This window comes from Coffea arabica, chromosome 2e (assembly GCF_036785885.1).
Source record: "Coffea arabica cultivar ET-39 chromosome 2e, Coffea Arabica ET-39 HiFi, whole genome shotgun sequence".
Taxonomy (NCBI): domain Eukaryota; kingdom Viridiplantae; phylum Streptophyta; class Magnoliopsida; order Gentianales; family Rubiaceae; genus Coffea; species Coffea arabica.
In genome coordinates this window covers 28441212-28460784 of record NC_092313.1, presented here as the reverse complement: position 1 = coordinate 28460784, position 19573 = coordinate 28441212, and positions in this window count along the sequence as shown.

Below are 19573 nucleotides of genomic sequence, written 5' to 3'. Positions count from 1 at the left end.
ACTCACCATGTGATATGATGGTGAAGTTATCACTTTCTATTGTTCTTTATTATTTATTGGGGAATAATACTTGTCTTGCACTTTCTAGTACTATGTTAATATCGGGTTGAACTGAACTTGTACAAGCTAAGCTAGCTAACATTTGACTCAAGCTCACTTGAGCTGGGGTCAATAACCAGTTGATGTTAAAACTAATATTAATATAGGATATTAAAGGCATTTGAATCAATAAAAAGTAAATCAAGGGCTAATTTCGAATATAGATGTATATTTGTTAAGAAATAAAATAAAAGTACAACGATATTCGACTTGTTTAGACCCTATTGAAAGTAATGTTCTTGATTTTTCAATTGCAGTGTTTGGCATCTTTAGTCTTTTCCATATTGAACTACAATACATATTCGGTCAAAATCTTGATCTTAAAACTTTGCCATCTAAACATTATATCCATTTCTCATGTTTTTATCAATTCTTTCTTAATTGCCATCTAAAGTACATTAGTTCAACTCAATTTACCCACGTCATTTCATGTTCACATCTAGTGCAGACAATGTTTGGTAAATTACTACATATAAACTTAGCAAATATTTTAAATGGATTTTTTAAGCAGCTATCCATTATGCACCTGATAGTACACATATATTATATCCAACCTATATGTAAATGCACACACTAACAAATTATTGTCCTCTTTATATGTTTTTTAATTAATTTTATTTATTCAAAATTTAACACTTGAACTATATCGTAAGTGAACATTCATTAGTAACACCCATTTTAAATGGTAGGAATATCTTTTTCTTTTCCTTCCGGTAGGAGAAGGATGAAATTTAAGAAGTGGGGAGGGGAAGGGGTGTTTAAACCCAAGACCTCTAATGGTGCATTTGATAAATTTAAAATTTGAAATCTAAAATCTGAATCTACTAAGTTATTAAATATATATATATATATGAAAGTAGTTATTTTAATCACAGTGTTTCTCACTCCTTTGTACATGCCTAATTGAAGAGAATTAACGGGTTATGGGTCATTTGGGTTTTACCTATACTAAATCCCATTTGGATTATATTATGTGTTTAAAAATTATCTTTAATTTTAAAATAACTTTAAAAAACAACTAATCTAATGATGTCTACTTCTATCAAATTATTACAATGATTATATTATATGTTTAAAAATTATCTTTAATTTTAAAATAACTTTAAAAAATAACTAATCTTATCTTAATGATATCTGCTTTCTACCAAATTATTACATAGAAATATAATAAAACCTTTTTAAATTACAATTATTGAAATCTCACATATCCCATAAATTACTTCCTTTTACCACCATATCATTGATTAGTATTCAAATTGTTCATCATCTCTTCTTAATTTTGAATTAACTTAGTGTTACACCGATAGATTTACCAATATTATTGGAAATTGAATATTTATTGATGAAGAAAAATGGGTTAATGGTTCTTTTTCTACTTAATTAAGTATGAATATATAATTCTAGGTTTTGGTCATTATAAAAATTTAAATTATCTAAAAGAATATCTACAAGTTTTAGATATGGGGTACATTATTTGACGTATACTATCATATTATAGTCAAAGTATGTAAACAAATTTTTAAATAATAGTAAATAATTTAAAATTTAAAATACGTTAATTTTTTAAAATTAATATGAATGAACATGTAGAATTGTTGTTAATTTTTATATTTAAATTATTCATATTTGTATAAATTCACAATAAATAAAAAAAACTGTGCTAAGGTACGAGTAAAATTCTAGTTATTAATTTAAGATGTCATATTTTTAGTTATCAAATACATCTGAATATATTAAAATTTGAAATCATTACATTTAAGTACTAAATTAGATTATCAAATAGGGTCTAAGTTTTAAAGTTTTAATATTAACCGCTAGACTGAGGTTTCAATGGCAAATAATAGGAATATTATTAAGTCACAAAAATGATGTAATGTTAGTTTTTACACGTTGGTGCCGCAATTAAAGAGTAAACAGTTCGACTTGGACATAAGCAACGCGAAGCCACTTCTTCCATCAGCATTAAAGATCCGATAGAAAAGTTTGGCTGATTACAAAAGCGTCAAGAATTGGCTGTTAGTACAAATAGTCAAAGAAGGTGACACGATATGTTAAAGGAGGACGGAAATGAACTTAACGATATGCGGCTAGTATTTGCTGCTTTGCCCTTTTTATACAGTAAATTGTCAATAGCTCCCCTGTGCTTTGAAGAAGTTATCCCTTCTCCCCCTATTGGCTTTAAAACCTACCCTCATCTGCCTCCTCGGAGTTTTAGAGTAAAAGGTCAATTAAATGATAAAAAATTAATAATAACAATTCTTATTGCGTTGAGATTTATTAGAGAGACTATTCTGATTTAACTTAGAAAAGAAATGTTTAGTTTTTAAAACTACAATTACAATCAAGATTTCCAAATCAAGAGGCAAACATGAATGTATGGCAAAATTGTTTTTAGCAAACCATATCATCGAAACATTTTTTTAGGGTAAAAGTGTATATTTGTAAGCATGATTTTTTGAATTTTTTTGAGATAAAAGTAAAATCTATAACAATAATGCCTACTACATAGGATATTCTCGAGTATGTTTGGGCAACTTTTTAATCTGAACAACTTTTTAGGGTACAAATTTTAAGATAATTAATGATGTCATAATCTTAGGGGGGGCAAAGTGAGACTTTGGAAACCCTTGTGGGGTAGATTCTGTCTGATGCAAACTAATATGGATATTAAAAGTATTACTCAAAATTAAACCTTTATTGCTCTATTGAATCAATTCTACAAGGTTGAGAACTAAAGTTTTTGTTTTCATTTACTTCTAATAATTCTTCTAATGCTGATTTTGGAGAAGGTAAGATTGCTATTGAAGAATTTTGAGTTTGCATATGGAAGAAGTAAAAAGAAAGGAGATGAAGAGAAGTTTTAGGAACTAATAATTTTATGGTGTGCCTAACTTCCTCACTAATTAGGCTTGACCAAATATGCTTTAAACTCTAACGATAATGTATCTGATACTAACTAGTGGTTACACATGCAAAAGAAATATCTTAGATGCAAATAGAAGCTAGGCAATTTCCTAGCTTAGTGCAGGAAACACTAAGTCAGGTAATTTCCTCTTTTTAAAATTTTTATAGTTCTTTTCTATACATTCGCTAAAACTTAAAACCTACATCCATGCGTTGTACTTAGTTTGTCTTAATTAAATAGAAAGAAAGTCTGTTCTTATTAAATTAATCAAGTCAATCTTTGGATTTTGTGTCTCCACATTTCATGATGTTATGTATCCAATTTTCATGTCATATTTGGATTGCATATCTTCTATAAGGACCAAAAGTAAAAACATATATTACAGATAGTGCATGCCACTGATAAATTGGCATTAAAACCCGTATATATCTGTATCAATGAATGCTTCATGTTTTGTTCACATCAATTGGGATTAAAGAAGTAAGAAAGGAGGATGAGGGATTTAAATCCAAAACCTCTACGTTCTGGACTGTCCATATTAACTACTAGATTAAACCCTTCTTGACATGTGAACTATTAATTTTTGATCTTATGGTAGAGAAATGAATATATTTCCTTTTATCATTAGAGGTTCCTTTTTTCAAAATTGTTTCTATATTGATTTCAAAAAAATTTGTGAAAAGCTCCGCATCTAACCAGAAAGGAGCCAATCCCTGATAAATTGTTTTAGCTCATGCAATTTTTAGGCACTTAATTTTCCATTTCAGCTTTTATAGAGCTTCAATTGATTGTCCAAACTTCTTTTTAAATTTTTTCATTACTATTTGAAATATGACATTGAATCTGAACCAAGCCCTTGCAGGACCACAGTAGGTCATGCTATCATGCTCCTTCTTATTAGTTTCCTATTAGCACACAATGAATGTAGTCCGGTTGGCTTTGTCTTTCAGCAAATAATGTTCATCAGATGAGTATCTAGAATATTTATTCTTGGATGTATACATAGCATAAAAACAATGACCGGAAGACAAGTTCCTTGGACTATAAGTCAATTTTGATATTGAATAGCAATCAATAAAAGCAGTAAAAGAGTTGTTCCCATTGCATAAAACTTCTAATCTAATGAGTGGCTATGGAGCACAATATAAAGGGTGCCAAAAAAACTCAAGCACAAAATCTTTAACCTAAATTTCCAGCTTCCTAGGTGCATGCATTTTGGTTAGCAATCTTCCAAGAACCTTACACTAAGAAAAAGCAACTACACAATCCAACTGCTATATGTCTTCTCATCAACTAAGAAAGTGCTGAAAACGTGTCAATATTTATTTATGAAGAAAATTGGAACACTTTATCTTAAATGCAATTATCTTGTCCATTACCGAAGCCCACCATAGGTTATAAAAAGAAGACAATGTTAACAATGTGGTTTCATCTATTGGGACATAAAGGTAGTTTTCTTGTCTGGATGACAATTGCTAGCTTGTTTGCATTATTAAGTAAAGTATCGGTGTATCATTGGATGTTACTTTCATACGAGATATGTTTACGTAGGAGAAGCTTCAAAAAAAAAAAAAAAAAAAGGTTACGTAGGAGAAGATGATTCCTCTCCATCACTTTGATTTGAACCATAGACGTCATGACCTAAATATTTTAGGTTACCTTCTTCCATGTGGACGCAAACATTTTAGATTGTCAATTTTAGGTTGTTTAAAGTAATAAGCCTTTAATGTTATTTAAGTAAAAATTATTTTCAAGTACCTAGTATTGTTTATCTTCTCTTTAACTTGCAACTTTTTTATCGTATGAAAAAAGAAAACTGGTGTTTACCTCGGATGGGAAGATTTCATTCCATCGCTTTAGGTCATGACCTAAAAATTTTAGGTCACTTCCATGAATCCCGGTGCATTCTCAAAGTCTTACTTTTCAAGAAGCATTACTTAACCCCACATCAAAATCTTTATCAAGTACTCTAGCATGATTATTGTAGTTTTTACATAAATGGCTTATATATACTTATATATATATATATATATACATATGTGTGTGCGCGCGCACGTTTAAAGTAAAATATAGAAAATATTAGTCTTATTTGGCAAGTAAGTTTTTGGTCAAGTTTGTCTGCTACAATTTTTTTAATAACTTTAACTACAATAACTTCAAAAAACTTCTTAAAATTTGTAAACTATACATTTCAAAATAGCCAAAAATTTACCAATTTCAAAAATTTTTTCTACAACTTCTACAGTAATTTACAATAAGTTTTAGACAAACACCCAAAAAACTCACTTGTCAAACGGGGTCAATTTGTTTTGGTGTGGAAAAGAAAATTTTCATGAGATTATTATTAATGTTTATTACCATGTGAGAATGAGTGGAAGCTTCAACATTAGTTTAGAGCCCTTGGTTTTTACCAAACTTCCTTGTGTTTCTTTTTTCTTTTTCTTTTTTCTCGAGAAAGTGAAGATCTGCAAACTAATTAAAATATAGACAAGCTTGAGATATGATCATGAGTCAAGAGTTTTGGTTCTTCAAGATTCATGAAAAATCTTTGATTGGATATTTCTACAGATGATTAGAGATTAAGCTCATCGACTATATAAGCAAGCTCAACATCAACTCAACTGATTAAACACAACAAAGAAAAGGGGAGTACTTTGAAAAAGAAAAAAGATTAGTGGAGCAGAAAGAATTGGTCCTATTATGTAACCGGTATTCAAAATAATCCCAGTTTTTGTCTACTCTTTTTATCCGCAGGTGCTCTTTTTATCGGCAGCCGGAACAGCTTTAGTGTCACCATTTTGGTCCCCTTGCTGTCTCCTGTTTTCCTTACCTAACGCAAAATTGAAAAGATAGAAAACCCAAAAAGATTTGTAATTATATTTGATATAGTGGATATTTGTTTCGTTGCTCCCCCACCAATTAGGGACGCTAAAGTACGTGCCTTGTCCATTGGTGGTTTCCAAACCCTTTTTTTTTTGTTTTCTTTATTGGTTTTCTTTGTTATATTTCCAAGATAAAAGTTCCTTAAACATAAAGCACAAGACAAAATTCTTTAATATAATTGTTGTACTATTAGGACAAAAACCTAAGATTTTTAAGACTTTATTCTCTTAAACCCTATTTGTTTTTTCTTTTCTTTATTGGTTTTCTTTGTTATATTTCCAAGATAAAAGTTCCTTCAACATAAAGCGCAAGACAAAATTCATTAATATAATTGTTACACTATTAGGACAAAAACCTAAAATTTTTAAGACTTTATTCTCTTAATAACATGATAATTACAATTTCACTTTGCGTCAACTGCTGTGGCAAAGAGCATAGATCAATTCACCTATGATGAATTGGGACCATGCTACTTCAGTAAGCCAAATAATCAAATAATAACCTAGGTTATTAGCCTTGAGAGAAACGAGGAAATTTAAACATTTCTCCATGGCAAACTACTAGCTTTGATTCCTCTGAAATTGTAAAATTAATGAAGATTCCAAGAAGAAGAATAAACAAACCTATCCGCATCTCTTAACTGTTTTATCAAGGACAATTTCAAATTCCTCATAGATGCTGGACCACTACATAAATATTAGTAACTAGCCTACATACAATATGGGATTTTGTGACTCTAGTAAATTAAATAGTGACCAGTGAGCATATATATTTCAATTTTCAAGATGATGAAGATTAATTAATGTAATAAGCAATCTCATCCAACAGCAACATCCGGGCGTATATTAAGAACTTAAAAACTTTCACTAGCTGGTGATCAGATTATAATTGTTATGAACAACTTTCTAGAATCATATTGAAAATCTCATCTTCTTTGTGCCAAAATTGGCCTACAATAGTGACATCGTCACAATTACAGATTAGGATGATTAGGACGTCTCTATACTAATAATTATTGACAGCCCTTTCCATCATAGAAAAATTAGGGAGAACCTGCGCCCACAGTATACAATAATTCTAATATTAATAGATCATTAACATAATTAATGATGCCAATCAATTGCGACTGAGCAACTTTTCACGTTAGTGAAGCTTTGTCAGAGCTCCACAAAGGCTTTTTGAATACTTAGACAGGGTGATTGTGTGAAGTTAGCAAGATACAATTTGTCACTTAAGTGCGATTACTCATATTATTGCCTCTAGAAGCATAAGATGGAACTAGAAAATTTACATTAAGGAGGCAAATTTTAACGTATAATTTGAACCCAAGTATATTGTACAAACTAGTTCAAAGTTTTTGTGGTGGGAAAAAATTTAATTTTTATAGAATAACTTTAAAAATTTTCAATTTTTTTTATGAGAGCAAAATCAAGCTTTCAGAACTTGAGGGCTTGTGGCCACTCCCCACCCCTAGGTCCGTCCTTGCTTGTTTCATCTGAGTAAGAATAGTAATGTATCCCACCTCTAAATACCAACATTTTTGCAATGTGATTTTTTCCACAAAAAAGATAAAATTATTAAGTTTTAATGAAGCACTGAGCGTGAACAGAACTTAAAATCTTAGCCGAAGAGTTGAATAAATACAATCTTATATTAGGTAATTCCTCACCAATCAATAAGAAAAAACCAATAAAAGAGAGAAAGAGATAAATCTGAAAGCCACTGATAGATGACAAATCTTAAAAACTTTGATACTCAAGTCAAAACTAAAATCTTGTGTTATGCAATTCTTGACAAGAAAAAGAAAAGATGATTCTAAACTTTCTTGGGCTTGTTTCTCACGGAGAAAGGATCAACACATTCAAAATTCCAGCTGCTATATATGTATTTATATGTATCTTGATTAAGAAAAAGTTTGCTTTATTTTGTTTCTAATGGAACATCGTCACTATTCACTAGCTTATTGAGAGTGACTTAATCTGATAAAGACTGCCAAATGGATTTTGAGACAAGGCATATCAAACCACAGTTTAACTCATATGTAACTGATGGGAAAGGATATTAGCCTGGTTAGCAATGATATCCTTATGATGGTGATGTTGCTAGGAATAAGATAGGCACTAAAAGCGACTTTTTCGTCTTAGAAATACACTGTTAAAGCATTTTGAGGTGTAAAGGGTCAGTGTTCCTTCAATCTTTTCAATCATAGAGTAATTACTGCATTTTGATGAATTCAACATTCTTGGTATTCACGTTCTTGATTAGATAGCCGAAAGTGTGTATTTTGGACAAAAGATTATTTGAAAAACTTTTTCTTAAATTATTGCTATAGTACTTTTTTTGATGTGATATATGTGGGATATAAAATGATTAGGAAGATAAAAAATGACTGTATTTACTATACAAAAAAATAATTTATTTGTAAATAATGGACTATCCAAATCAAGAAGGATATACGAAAACTAGGGGTGGCAATTCGGGTCCAAATCAGATTGGCGGGTCGGGTTCGGGTCAACCCGTCAGAAAATCTGTTGACCCGAACCCGACCCGCCAACCCGTTACGGGTCAGGTATGCTGACCCGAACCCGAAAATTTCAGGTTGACGGGTTGGCGGGTCGACCCGAAATGACTCGAAACTTAATTTTAATTTATTAATTTATCACTGTAATTTCTAATAAAATCAATTTCTCACAAAACTAATTACATAATCAAGTAATAAAAATTTAAACAAATAATTCCAAACCAAATCTAAAATAAATTAAACACCGTAAAAGTGTTTTATCCCAAAAAAAATATAAAATAAATTAAAACAATATAAAAGTAAAAAATAATATAATATATTATTTGTCCAAATATAATAATTTCAACTTCACACAAATTAAATAAATTCATTTAGGATTAAGTAATTAATGCCTTTGAAAAAAAGAATAACTTAGTTTAGTTAGATAAAATTATTTTTATGTTTATTAAATTATTTTTAATTCGTAAACGGGTCATATCGGGTCATATCAGGTCACCACGGGTTGACCCGAAATCGACCTGTTTTCTTTTCGGGTTCATCGGGTCCAACCCGATTCTGACCCGAATTTCCGAAACCTCAACCCAAACCCATTAATTTTGTGTTAGGTTTGTGTCGTGTTTTCAGATCGTGTCGAAAATTGCCACCCCTAACGAAAACAATCATTTTTATTTTAGTTTTTTCTAAACAGAAATAAATACACTATAGGATTTTTGTTTTAGTAAAAAGACTTTTAAAAATCTTCACTAATTTCAAAAGTGTAGTAGAAATATAAAAAAGGAAAAGGTAATCGTCAATATTTACATACATATATATACACACACATATGACGTTGATTTCTTTTGAAATGACAACTATACTCTTTACTAGTAAAGATTGATCCTTCTGAAAAAGGGACTTATCTTTTCATAAATAATTTGTTGTAAAACTAAATAGGTGCCGTGGCATTATCACTAACTAACAAGCATTTGTCCTTCCCTCCTTGCAATGAATAATTACCATTTCTAATTTTGTTTGTAGGCCTTTTTTTTCACATTCAAATATATTTTTTTACGTTTAAATAATTTTTTTAACGTTCGGCCTTTTTCTAACTTCTTATGAAGGGAAAGCTGTTTTTTTTCTTTTTCTTTTAACGTTTCAAACATTAGCCAATATTAAACATTCTTACTAATCCCCACCCCAAAATGGAGTTCTGTGGATCAGAAAATTAGGGAATATTACGCATTGCTAATGTAATATTCAGCCATGATTCCATAACTAGTTGAAAAGTGTTGCATTTGTTGGACACCGAAATGCTATAAACTAGGAGCTAATTATATCAAGTAGGAAGTCTTCTATTATAGTCTTTGAGTCTGATGAAGTCTTCTATTGAAATGTTGTGGAATTCTCTATTCTCCTAGGAATGATCTTTTGTCATGGGATAAAAGTGAGGGCATTCTTATAGTTCAAGAGGAAAAACAAATAAAATAGTGGTGTAAAATTGAAAAGTGAGGTAAAGTTCTTGACATCCTAGAAGTTTATGGATTTCTAGTTTATCAACACTTATATACCAGACCAAAAAAAAAAAAAAAAAAAAAAGAGTTTACGCATGCATCAAATCTTGGTCAGTTTATGGACTTCCTAGTGAACTTGGATAATATTCATACACACCTTTGCTGCACTTGTTACTTGTACCATAATTAAAAACTCAGGTTTGAGTTAGAGTTGTGGGGTGTGGTTTCACTATTTAAATTTTGCTGGTTTTTTTGTCTGTTTATTTTTTTTATTCTTTTCCCTCGAGTTTATTTCAAAAATGAAAAGAAAAGCTAATTCTAGTAGCAAAATATTGAGATCTTATCAATTAATAAGCTTTCAAAACACTAGACTGAAAGCATGATTCAAGTTTTCTAAACAGCTTATTGGTTCAAAGTTATAACATCAATATATTCAATAAGCAGCTTGAGAAAAAGCAGAAGCTAACAAGAAAAGAGGCCTTTAGACGTGTACCACTTTGCTTCTTGAACTGGCAGATGGTTGATCCTTTAATCTCAATGAATCCGTTGGGCACTGATTATTTTGAAGGAATAGGGGGGAAATGAAAGAAAAGGAATTGGAGGGATAAAGTTTTTGATATTTGGATTGAATTTTGAGGAGTGAAAAGAAAAGATAGGAGAGAAAGGGGGGAATAAAGTCTTGTTAGTTTTTGCTAACCTATTTTCCATTCAAAAGTGGACGGACGGAGAAAAAGAAAACCGAGATTAATGAAAATTTTACAAATTGAACTTTTAAATTAAAGATAAAAACATAATTAACGTATGATAGTTTTCTTTTCTTCCTTAATCCAAACAATATTTTCAATTTTTTTGCTTTTCATTTTTAATCCAAATAAGATCGCTGAAACTTGCTTTCATCTACCCTCCTTTTCTTTTCTTTTCTTTTCTTTTCTTGTTTTTCTATTACAGTTCTCTCATTTCTTTTCCTTCACTTTCCTTCAATTCAAACGGTGCCTTAGTTTACAAATTGAAGTCTTTGTAGGAATATTTTATATGAAGTCTAGAATATGGTGGTAGAATTTGAACTTATTAATTATTACAATCGGCAAAGACTGCCACTGACCTTTCGTTTTCTTGGAAGGCAAGAAGCGAGAATCATCATTAATTATTTTTAGTTGCAGCTAAGTACTTCAAACACGACTGATTGAAAAGTACTGAGGATATGATGCAATCATTCATAATTATATATATTACCACCACAGAACAGTACAAGTTTTACAGCATGATGTATATTTGTTTGAAATTGTTTGTTCAGCACAAATGTCTGTATTAGAAGAACTCAACACGTAAAAAATTTGAAAGTGGAAATGAGAATATATATATATATATATATATATATATATATATATATATATATATATATATATTAGAAGGAACCAGACTGTGCATGCACAGTCTGGGCCCATCTATAAAATTATGGTTAAAATTCATTACACTATAATTTGCTTTCAAATAAAAAGAAATTATAATTGTCAAAAAATGAGCCTATAAAAGTTTATCTTTAGTGGAATGTTTCAAAAGTTTGCTCCAACTTGCTTATTGTGATGCAATAGAGATATATACTGTATTGTATGAACAAACAACAGTAAAAAATTCAAAAACCAAGCACATGAGAAATGCCAAACCGGTTCAATATTAACATATATGATATGTGCTTCATAAAACTCAAGTATCATGCTATTATAATTACAAATGCATAAAATTTCACCACTATTTCTTTTTCAAACAAGACACTATCATGTAAAAACTTCTATCCCACAATTTCACAATAAAACTTGTAAGAAAGTTGAATGGAAGGCTTTTCAATGCATAAAAAAGGTACAAAAATTTAGTACCAAAGAATTAGTAAAAGAAGTGCAGGATTCAATTATGCATTAAAAAGGAACTAAAACATCAGAATTGCAAAAAATAAAATTTGCATTTAGATTTAAGACAAACAGCACAAAAGGAAAATCGATTTGCAGAACCAAAATAATGGAAGGCTTAATGAATATCAAGGAGATCAAACCAAAATAAATAAATATACCAAGGTAACAGAATAAAGAGGCAAAAAAAGAAAAACAATAAAGGCTAAAAAAAATACAGTTAATAAAAAAAAGTTAAGTCCATATTTGGCAGCGTGAAATGAGGGAAGAATAGGAATAAAAAGAAAATGGAATATACCAGACAGTAGAAGTAGTGGAGATAAAAGGTCTATTGTCTATATTCATGAATCATGATTTTTGAACAATGGAATAAAAGAAATATCCATTCTCGTGCAAAAAAAAACATACATTCAATTAATTATAGAGGAAAAAGAAAAAAATGCATTGATTGAGCGGAATGAGGAAAGGCAGAAAAAAATTAGGATGAAGGAAAAAAAGAAAAGAAAAAGCAAAATATTAGATTAAAGAGTTAAAATTGACGGAATAGGACGTGACAGTATAAATCAGTTGATTGTTACAACACCTCTCCATGGTCAACAATAATCATCTAAAAAAATAGTTAGAAAATAATCTTAGTATAATTAATTATAAAGAAAAAAATTTGAAGGGAGAAAAAAGAAAGATGAAGAAAAAAGAGAGAGATGAAGGTTAAAAGCATAGGCAAAAAGAGAAAGAAAAAAAATAATTGGGAGGAGAGATATTTATGACTTTTGACTAACCAAAAAAAATAGTGGAGCAAAAATTCAATTACAAATACAAACTGACACTTGTCAAAATAAGAGACTATACATTTGACAAAAAAAAGAGATTGCTACAATAACCTCTCTTTCTTTTTATATACAAGGTAGAGAGAGAGACACACACACAAAAGGAGACTTCAAGTCATTCAAAGGTATATTAGTTATGACAAACGAACATAGACATATTCTATATTCCCAGTACAGTATAGTAATTGAAATGCCTTGTCCTGTGGATATCCCAAGCAAATGCTAAGGCAATTGTCTGCGTTTACTAAGGATTCTTCTCCGGTGGGCTAACCAACATTTTTCCACTAGAGAAAGACAAGCAGCGTTACACATTAGAAAGAGAATTAATGCAATCTATTACACCAAATGAAGTCACTCTCCAAATGCTTCATATGATTAGTCTAAGATTAAAAATATCACTCATGTAGTACCAAAATTAAGGGAAACGTTGATCGCACTTCTACTATCATTTTTTATCATATGATTTTTGTATCACTCATGTACTACCAAAATTAAGGGAAATGTTAATCGTATTCCACTTTTCGTTAATCACATTCCTATTGTCATTTATTTTTCTTAGACTATATGATAAAACAAATGGTAGAAATGTGATTAATAAAAGGTGGAGTGCGATTAACCTTTTTAAATTGATTTATGCTTGATAAGACTAAGGCTTTGTTGGTTATAAAATAATGAAAATAGCGTAAAGTTACATATTTCTACTTCCTTGAAATTCGAACTAAATTAGTACAAAAATCTATAAACCATGATTTCACATGCATAACGTGAATTATACACTACTGCAAAGTTATACTTGTAAATCTCGTTTCAGTGAATTCTAATTAATTTCCTTACGTGACAGAAAAATTGTTGAGAATTATGTGGCGTAGCATTTTCACACGTCAATCTACAGAAAACAAACGCAGCCTAACAGACGTTTATGTATTTGAAGTTTCCACACCCAGGACGCGCTTTCTTCCTGAAGTGGTGGACTACCAACAAAAAGTCGTCCACGTTATTTTAAATGAAAAACGTTTTTAGTGCTCGTATGGCCTACCATATAGGTACAACTTTTTTTTCTTTTTCAAACTTCGGTTAGAAGCCCATAGCCTTCTAGCATGTCGGCACGGTGAAGAAGATAAGGTATCAAAGCCTTTTTTTTCTTGAGTTGAGGAATTTGTGGGGATCTTCTTTTACAGGAAATCTTGGGAATTTTTGAAAGTGAGGAATCAAATTCTAAGTATGTGAGGTTAGAGAACCACTGGTCCTAGAGTGGATGAAGAATGAAAGAAAACAAATGTTCCCCACGATTGAACAATTCAATTGGGGTAGAATTTTGTTTCCTTAATCAATTGCACTCAATATCTTCTTCATCTCTCCCTTGGGAGAGAGACCAAATTTGGTCTTTCCCTATGGGAGGGAGGAAGTACTCTTTATAGTTTTTAGTTTCTCTAATTTGATTAAATTTTCTTCTAGGATTTCTTAATGAGAGATTCTTCTTTCTTAGTATCTCCTAGTGAGAGTTTCTACTCTCCTAGATTATTCTAGCGAGAGTTTTATTCTCTTCTGGATTTTTTTTTCTTGTGAGAGTTTTTTGGATTTTTATCTTTATAAAATTTGAGATTTTGTAAATTTAGAATCTAGTTTTTCAGACTTGCAATTTCTCCATTATTGTTAGATCTAAATTTCTCTTTGGACTTGAACCAGTTTTAATCAGATCTGATTGTCAGCAGACATGTACTGATGTATTGAGTTATAATGATTAATGTGGATGGAAGATATATAGGAGTATCAATGTTATCTTTATTTGTATCATTTTTTTAAATCTGTTATATCTATTGATTTCAGATCTATATTTATTTGTGTCATATTTTTTTGATGTATTTTCTGCCATTAGTACAGATTTGTTTGAATGAAATGATCTTTTCTGTATATAAAAAAAAAAATCAATTGCACTCAAATGGGCAATATTCCTAGCTAGCAAAAGTGGAAAATCAGGAATCAACTGGGCAAGAATATCTTACCTAATTTCAGTGGTTGTTGGGATACATAATCTAAGGGTCACTTCGAAATTAATAAGAACAATGGAGATGTAGTATATGCTAGTATATATTAAAGTTGAATGCTACATTGTGGAAAAAGTTGCTTCAAAGTGAAGATACTGAAGTGCGAAATGATAAGCAGGGCTAGTCAGTATTCAGACTACATTCAAAGTTCAAATTATGCTTATACAAAATTTTTCCATGTTAAATGGTTATTTTGCTAAAATTGTTATTTGTCTCTTTATTATATGCTTATTGGCTTGCTTTAAGGCCTTGTTCTCGACTACTTCTGATTATATAAAAGCTGATTCTAGAAAATCAGAATTAAACAAATCAAAATAGATGCTTCTGATTTTGGCTTTTTTAGGGTAAAGAAATCTAAAATCTTGAGAACACAATAAAATGACTTTTTTGAAAAAAAAAATCAGAATCTAAAATCAGGTGTTAAATATTAGTTGAGAACAAGGCCTAAGTTGATTGGATTAAAGAGCCCCAATAGAGGTGATTTTGAATGAATCTTGATCATCAAATTTCAATTTTTTTTTAATGAGAAACACTCTTCCTTGAGTAATTTTTACAAGAATCGCTTCTTCATGAGCTTTAACAACCTTTAGAGGAAATGAGGATAGAATAAGGATAAAGGATTTGGATTAGAGTGTCTACGCTTAGGTGGGTAGAATTGGATCGAGTAGATAAGTTACTAGTCACTTACAAAATGTCAAAAACTCTTTTGGATTTTACTCTTTGTCAACAACCTTTACTATTTGTTTTCTTCTATTTTTTTCCAAACTCTTTTGGATAGATTTTCATGCAAACTATTTCATTAGCTGAAAAGCATAAGTTCCAAAAACTTGAATTTACCCTTTCTACCATAGAGACAAGGGACGTGAAAGAAAATGAAGGGTGATATATATATATTGCAAATTGACTTCTAAGAGATAAACGTCCAGTGAGAATGTAGAATTATGGAACAGCTTCACTGTGGAGATTTAAGGAACTTCTTGAAAGGAACCATTCTCCAGTAGTTAGTTGCAACTAAGATTGATGAGAATCTGAAAATGGTTGTTGATTCTGGATAAAGCATAATCTAGAAAAAGTTTAAAGGGCAGAACATATTTCCTCAAGAATATGTGGAATCAATGCCATCACTTCTCTTCCACATTTAAATCTTGCTAGAGGAAGCTGGTCATGTTATAGTTGGTTAATTGTGTAAGTAAATAGGGATGTAGTACCGGCCAACAAGCTTGTCAAATTTTATACAAGACCGGAGAATTTATGTACTTATTCTTTGGAAAATGATTTTCTAATCAAAAGACTCCACAATTTGTTAGGATAATTACTCCAAAATTAGGTGTTACATTTGTAGTTGGACAGACTTGTTCAACTAAATGAATATTGGGGAAGTTCTTTAATTTTTCTGTGAGGTAACTGCTTTCATTTAATTTGTGTAGAAGAGAAAATTCCTTGTGTGCACTTTTTTTTTTTTCTTTTTTGCAGATTATTGTGGGTTTTTAGCCATTTGTGATTTTTATTCTTTAAAAGGAAACAAGAGGGACTAGGCATAGCAAGTGTTGTGGTGTCTGAATAACATCTTGATGCGCAAACTTTTTGTCTAATTAAGTTAAACTAGAATACAGTTGTTTATGTAATTTTTCTTATTTTGTAATTCTGTTAAATCTAATGATTTTTAAAATTAGATATATTTGTATCATATTCTATATATCTTTTGCCATTAGTACAACCCTTTTTGTCAACCAAATCATGTTGGATGATTTTAAACTAGTTTATGAATAATATTGATTTCTGTTTCATCAAAAAAAAAAAAAAATTAGAATACCATTGTTTATGTGACTAAGAAATTGTTTTTGTGAGTCACCCTGAGATTATTTGTTTCATTCGTAGTGGAAATCTATAGTTCTTTTACTTGAAATATAAATCAAACTTTTTTTAACTTGTTTTATTTTTTATTCCATTTTTTTTTTCGGTTTGTTTGGGCATGCAGTGTGGGGTTTGGTTAGATCTTGGCTAAATTACTCTCAAGCTCTGTGCTTAATTTTTTTTATAAATTTACCAAATTCAAGGGCATCAAGATATATAAACCTGATAAACTTTCTGCAAAATATTATGGATTGTTAAAATTTATTATTAATTTACAACATTTGATTCAAATATCCCAGAAAAGAAGCATTGATTAGCATTTAATGGTAAAAATTATCACGTGAACAACTATATATACAAGAAAATCTTTAGCAAACAATGGGCAAGTGGAAAAAAAAGGGCAAATAGAAACAATGTCGGCAGAATAGCATATTATTTTACAATTATTACTTTCATCCACTTGCTTTCTTAATCAGAAAGGGAAGTAAGGGTCAGATAAGGGTGTTTTTGGATCCAAAAAATCTGCAGGTTTTGCGTTTAAATTTGCTCTTCACTTAGGGTCTGTTTGTTTGGAAGGAAAATATTTTCCAGAAAATGTTTTCCTGATTTTCTATTGTTTGGTTGGGTTATTGCTTTGGGAAAATTTTTTCCTACCGAAAATATTTTACATCAGATGGTGTAAAATGACTTCCCATATAAATGAATTGAAGTTATTTTCCATGTCCGCCTCGTAAGTCGTAAGACTACCCATTCAAGCTCCCCACTAGCCTTAAGATTCAGAACAAAACCCACCACTTGTACAATAGCCCACTAAAGATTTGTAGTTTCCATCTCCTTCCAAACACCGGAAAAAACATGGAGAAGGTAATTATTTTCCTCGATAAAATTTTTCATGAAAGACATTTTCCGTTGAAAATATTTTACATTGAATCAAACGGACCCTTAATGTGACTCAAATAACTATTCATTCTCTTGCAGCTTCGACCTTAGCTTTAACATTCACATATAAGCCAGTCATTGAGCAATCCATACTACGAATAGAACCTAATTTTAAAGAAGATTTTAGCATCTCTCTTCTTTAGCAAGACCACTTTATACATAAATGTTTCATGAGAGCATGCTTCCCAATGCTTTCTTTCTTTCTTTCTTTTTTGTGTTCTTTTTTGCTTGATTTTTTTTCCTTTCCTTTCAATTGTGGGAATAGGTTGCTCCATTTTAGATCTGTCCTTTTCTTCATCCTAGTTTTTCTAGACTTAACAAAAGGACTTTGACAAAAATCCTGACAAGCCTAAGTGATCACTTTGTAGTCATATCAAATGATTTTCCACTATATAATATCCCAATACTTTGAACGAAGAATGTGACAAGCCAATTTAGTTGGATGTGAGCACTAAACAATATGAATAATTTAAAGTGGTCCAAGTTTTGGGCTCATCAAAGTAGTTCAAACAGACTCAGTTCCAAAAATTTGGATAACTTTTTTGAGCATATTTGAAGGAAAAAGAACTTGGAATTGACCCCACCCCTTGAACGTTGAAGTTCAAGGCTTGTTCTACACCATTGGTCTTGGAAACACAATAATAATCTAAAGGGATAGTTTCAGAAACCTAATCATGCAGCTTTTGAGTCTTTGATAATTGATATCATGAGTCCTTCAAGAAGTCCATTCACATTTCACACCATTGACTAATGAGACTCTTTATACTGTAAGGTCAACTCCAACTATTGCTTTAGTCATGCATGTCAATTCCAACCATTTTCTTTGCTTGCCAAATATTTGGAGTCCAACCGACTAAACTCTTTTAGCCATAAAATCCCGTAGCCCTCCTCCCAAGACCCTAATGGATTGCATGAATACACCGGTCCTGGCCTCATATCATGTTCAAAGTTCAAACTTAGATACCATTCACATTTGTATGCTACATCCAAATAGCATTTGCCTTACTGATTTGGGAGGTGGCACATGACCTAACTCATCTTTTAGGTTTCCTTAGTTCCTCAGGTCCTACTTCAAATTCCCTCAAGTCCGCTCAAAACAGGAAAAGGGAAAAAGGATGAGTAAACCTCAAGTCCAACTTCACAATGTTTGATTGGGCGACACCAAAAAAATTCCTTCACTTTCACGTTAAGTGTTGATCAAACCGAAAGAACCATTTTTTGTGCTGCAACTGGTGATTACATGCAATAACTTCGGGATACAATAATGGCATAACCTCTTAATTTCTACCATTTTACAAGATAACTTAATAATTTTGTTGTCCACTAAAAACTCACAAATTTTGACTAGTTCTAGCATTAGAATTATAATATTAGTACCGGCACTTCTTCCAAATCTCCTTTGTCTTGCTTAGTATCACCAAAAGAACCCATTGCCCTTGAAATTTGTTATGTTTTTCATTACTGCTCTTGTTGTTCTTTGAGATTTCTTTGAAGTCATGCAACTGTCGTTCATTCAAGTACACAAAACTTCAAGTCCACTTAGTCATACTCTCTATTAGTGCAATTTTTTAAAATAATTTTTTGTTTAGTAAGAAAAGAGAAGGATTTAAGAAGTAAGAGGGGAAAGGAGGTTCATTCAAGTTAACTATACTTCAAGTGCACTCAATCATACTCTCTACTAGTGCAATTTTTTTTAATAATTTTTTGTTTAGTTAGAAAAGAGTGGGATTTAAGAAGTAAGAGGGCGAAGGAGAATCTGAACTTAAGATTTCAACCTTAACACTGGATCAAGACTTTCTTAATCAGGGCACTTTTGACATTAATTGCAAGCAACTTTTAATTTTTTTTAATTTTTTTTTGCTGTTTTCCAGGATCAACAGTAGAGAAGACCGTTAGCAACTTGATTAGAAACCTCATAAGTTCACAATTATTCAAAAGTAGCAGGCTGGATTTATCTAAAAACTATCACAAATCTTAGGAAAGACTGTTGCACTTTGAAAAATTATGGAGCATATGGGCAACTATCGGAAAGCTTAGAATAACTAATCAACATCAGGGGAAAAGAAAGAAAAGTAAGAGCTATAATAGACGCTTTAGAGGACCAAA